Source organism: Cetorhinus maximus, chromosome 21, assembly GCF_964194155.1.
Source record: "Cetorhinus maximus chromosome 21, sCetMax3.hap1.1, whole genome shotgun sequence".
Taxonomy (NCBI): domain Eukaryota; kingdom Metazoa; phylum Chordata; class Chondrichthyes; order Lamniformes; family Cetorhinidae; genus Cetorhinus; species Cetorhinus maximus.
Window position 1 is genome coordinate 19,507,154 of NC_135899.1, and position 5,280 is coordinate 19,512,433.

Consider the following 5,280-nt stretch of genomic DNA (forward strand, 5'->3'; position numbering starts at 1 on the left):
TTCCTGACTCAAACCGCTTTCAGTTTCGATGTTGCTGCCGCACACCCTCAGTTCAGCTTTTTTCTTATAACGTTCACTTCGATCCTCAGGGAATTATTATTCCATCGTGGTCTATGTCCTCGCGACTTTCACACAGGACAGTAAAAATAACACGCCCAGTCTAAAGGGGGAAAAGCAAAGTTAAAGCACGGAGGGGAATAATTGAAACCTGTCGAGGGCGGGTTGGGCTCCAGGGAATGTTGACAGTGGAGAGAAAGAGAGAGAGAGGGAGGGAGAGAGGAGGGGGAGATCGGTGGGATCGAGATTCTATTGCACTTTTCTCCAGTCTGAACTCGCTGCCGATTACAAACCCTCTGGTGAAACAAGGTGTGAGATCCAGATCCTTAAAATGCGTTCCTGATTGCAGTCGCTCACACTAAGGCAAAAAGTACCATAACTTCAAGAAAGTATTTCGAGAGATAGATACAGAGAATTTAGAGGGTTCACAGACCTCTGTGCTTCATGGATCCTTCCCAGGGACACCTCAACTGATGCAGGAAAGCTTTGGGGTGACATATTTCCCCCAATATTAGGGAGAATTTCTCCATCTGGCGATTGGTCACAATGTGGAACTCGCTGCCACATGATGTGGCTGAGGTCGAGAGCATTAATGCATTGAAAAGGAGGCTTGACATATGTTTTTATGCAGAATGTATTTGGAGTTTCTTTGTAAATGCTTGAGAAAATAAGATTTAGTTTCACAAATAGAAAAAAAAATTCAGAGAAAATCAAACTCCGCCTTGGGGATTTTGAGCTCTGTGCATTCATGTCTCAGGCAGTGCTGCTCTCCCAGTCCTTGATAAAGAGGAAGGACATCACAGGGTGTGGGGGGCAGGACTGTGGGACAGGCCAATGGAAAATGGGAGAGGATCAAACGGCATCCTATTGGGGTTAAACTTGAAGAGCTTCCCCCGACACTTGTGCTCCGGCAGAAAGGAAAACCACAGGCTATTGAAGTTTTGAGATACATCAGGATTATAAACAGATAATTCAGTAAAGTTGGAAAAATATAGGGCAGAATTTAGCCCTCGATGGGCGAGCGGGACCCGCCCCCAACTCGCCGACGGAAAAATTCTGGCCAAAGAGTTAAGGCGGCAGAGGGGAAGTGGAGAAATCAATGTCGATTGGAGAAAAAAAATGTCTTGTTTTATTGCAGAGATATTGTCTGATATTCTAGCGCAAAATGTTTCATACATTTGACAGTATTGAACATTGGATTTTAATGTCACTGTCTGGGTGCTGAACAGCTCCTGTGTGGGGCACAGAAATGACAATCTGGCCTGGGGGACATGAACACCCCTTACACAGCCCACCGGAATTTACTGACATTCATTTCAATGGAGGGAAAACCTGGGAAGTTCCTGTCATTGGAAACATTCCTCCCCACCGGTCGGAATTCTACTCGATTTTGGAAAATACTGTCACCCATCATCAACATGAGGAGAGTTCTGTCATCATCATTAAAATTTCACCGAAGCCATTCAGGAGTGAAATCTCGAAGCAACTTTTTACCTCCAAGTGTCGGAGAAATGTGGAATTGTCTCTCCTTTAAGGGGGAATACTAGGAATAATGTAATTTTCCAGGGTATCAAAACATACGGAGCTGAGGCGGATAAATGGAGTTGAGGGACATGTCAGTCATATCTAATCGAAAGGTGGAAGGCATTCAGGCGGCTGAACGTTCCAATCCTTTTCCTGTCCCCGTCCGACAGTCTGAGACCTTCCAATGAGATATTCAACCAAGGCCTCAAGTGGGAGTTTCAGATCCCACGGTAAAGTGGAGCAGGGGAATTCTCCCGGTGTCCTGGACAACATTCCTCCCTCAACCAACACCATCAAGGACAGATTAACCCGTAATTCATCTAATTTCCTTTCTGCAGGGTCGTGCTGGGTGTAATATGACTCATTCATTTCCCTGAAAAACGGCGGTTACTGCACTTGCGAGAAATGAATTTCGGGTGCAGTCAGTTTCTGGGATGGGTTCAGACTCTATGTGATCGTCTCTTTTATTCATACAAAGTGCATCACTGCCACCTGCTGACAGAATATCAGTTCCGAAGAAGAGCCTAATAAACAAAGAAACATAGAAACTAGGAGCAGGTGTAGGCCATTCGACCCTTCGAGCCTGCTCCGCCATTTATTATGATCATGGCTGATCATCCAACTCAATAGCCTGCTCCCGCTTTCTCCCCATGCCCTTGGATCCCTTTCGGGTATTGAGCTATATCTTACTCCTTCTAGAAAACATACAATGTTTTGGCCTCAACTGCTTTCTGTGGTAGCGAATTCCACAGGCTGACCACTCCCTGAGTGAAGCAATTCATCCTCATCTCAGTCCTAAATGGTCTACCCGGTATCCTCAGACTGTGACCCCTGGTCCTGGACTCCCCCACCATTGGGAACATCCTTCCTGCATCTAGTCTGTCTCGTCCTCCATTATTTTTAAATGTATTTCCATCCATTATTTTACCTCTACCTTTTAGCCTATTTCAATCCCTTACCCCCGCCCCACCCCCACTAGAGTTTTCTGTCACTTGATCGCCCTGCTTTCTACCCTTAATTTAACCATTCGCACATTTCTTAGCTAATATCACCACCGTCAACACCCCTTTGTTCTTTTGTCTAAGACATCTTTTGGTTATCTTCACCTATCACTGGTCCTCTATCCAGCTCTACCTGTCCCACCACCCCCCACCCCCCCCCCCCCCTCTCCCCCAACCAGCTTATATTTCACCTCTTTTCTATTTTTCCTTAGTTCTGATGAAGGGCCATGCGGACTTGAAGCGTTAACTGTGTTCCTCCCCGCAGATGCTGTCAGACCTGCTGAGTTTTTCCAGGTATTTTTGTATTTGTTTAGGAATAAAAAATTCTTGCAGTTCACCCATGCGCTCTTTGAATGTTTGCCATTACCTATCCACCATCATCCATTTAAGTAAGTTTTCTCAATCCATCGGAGCCAACTCGTGTCTCATACCATCGTAGTTTCCTTTATTGAGGTTCAGGACCCTAGTCTCAGACTCAACTACATCACTCTCCACCTTGATGAGGAATTCTATCATATTATGGTCACGCATCCCCAAGGGGCATCGCACAACTAGATTGCCAATAATTCCTTTCTCATTACAGAATACCCTGCCTAGGATGGCCTGTTCTCTAGTTGGTTCCTCAACGTATTGATCTAGAAAACCATCCAATATACACGCCAGGAATTCCTCCTCTATGGTATTCTTTCTAATTTGGTTTGCCCAATCTAAATGCAGATTAAAGTCATCCATAATTACAAACGTTCCTTTATAGCATGCCTCTTTAATTTCCTGTTTAATGCTATTCCCAACATCACCGCTACAATTTGGGGATCTATATAATAACCCTACCAACGTTCTTTGCCCCTTAGTGTTTCTCAGCTCTATCCATACAGGTTCCACATCGTTGGAGCTAATATCTCCCCTCGCTATTGCGTTAATTTCCTCTTTAACCAGCAATGCAACACCACCATCTTTTTCTTATTGTCTGTCTTTCCTAAACACTGAATACCCCTGGATGTTCAGCTCCCGTCCCTGGCCACCTTGCAGCCATGTCTCCGAAATCACGACTATATCATACCTGTTTACATCTATTAATTAATTCATCCACTTTATTGCGAATGCTTCTTGTGTTAAGGCACAAAACCTTAAGGCTTATCTTTTTAATATTACTTGTCCCATTCCCATTATTTTTAACCAAGGCCTTGATTGATTCTTGCCATTGATTTCTCTGCCTATCTCTTTTCTTATTCCCCTTTCTGTCTTTTGTTCTTGTCCATAATCCCCCCTCCTCTGACTCCTTGCATAGGTTCCCATCCCCTTGATATTTTAGTTTAAACACTACCCAACCACTCTTGCCAATATTCCCTCCAGGACATCAGTCCGGTCCTGCCCAGGTGTTACCTGTCCAGTTTGTACTGGTCCCACCTGCCCCAGAACTGGACCCAATGTCCCAAGAATGTGAAACACTCCTCCTCACACCATCACCTCAGCTACGTATTCATTCGAAATATCCTGCTATTTCTACTCTAGCTAGCACGTGGCACTGGTAGTAATCCTAAGATACAAACTTTGAGTCCGACTTTTCAACTTACTTCCGAACTCCCTATATTCTACTTTTAGGACCTCAACCTTTTTTTTTTTTACCTATGTCATTTGTACCAATGTTTATCATGACCACCGGCTGTTCACCCTCCCCCTTCAGAATGTCCTGTAGCCATTCCGAGACATCCTTCACCCTAGGACCAGGGAGGCAACAAACCGTTCTGGAGTCTCATTTGTGGCCACATAAACGCCTGTCCATTCCCCTTACTATTGAATTGCCTAAAATTATTGCACTCCCACACTTTTTCCTCCTCCCCTGTGCAGCAGAGTCAAGTGTGGTGCAAGGAATTTGGCTATTGCTGCTTTCCTGTGAGAGGCCATTCCACCAACAGTATCCAAAGTTGTATATATGTTTTGCAGAGGAATAGCCACAGGACATTCCTGCACTGCCGACCTAGTCGTCTTGCTCCGCCTGGTGGTCAACCAGTCCCTTCCTGCCTGTGGACTCTTAGCCTGCGGTGTGACCACCTCTCTATATATGCTATCCACAATACTCTCCACCTTGCAGATGCTCCAAAGTGTCCCCAGCCGCCGCTCGAGCTCCGAAACCCGGGCTTCCAGGAGCTGCATCTGGAAACACCTCACATACACATGCTGGCCCCGGGCACAGGAAATGTTCCCAGCTTCCCACATGGAGCAGGAGGAGCAACCACGGCTCTGAGCTCTCCTGCCATGACTTACCACTTTAAATTAAATTGTACCTTATACTTAATACCAGATATATCAATTACTCTCGGTTACTTATTCTCTGCTCCTCGTTGTTACAGAATATAGCCCGTACAAACGATGAACCACAAAATAAGACCTTGAAAACTATAAGTCTTAAAAGTAGTAAATACTTACCTGAATGTACACACAGTCCTCAAAGGATCACCACATTCCCTTGCTCACCGCTCTCCCTCAGTCACCAAACTCCAACTTAAGCAATCTACTGCAGCCCAAAGCATCACCAAAGTGCAATTTGGAAATGTTAACTCTCCTTCTCTCTCTACAAATACTGCCAGACCTGCTGAGTTTTTCCAGGAACTTTCTGCTTTTATTTTCTGACAGTATTTCAGTGCTGAATGAAAGAATTGAGCATTCAAAGCGGCCCAAGAATTGCTGAGTATGGTTT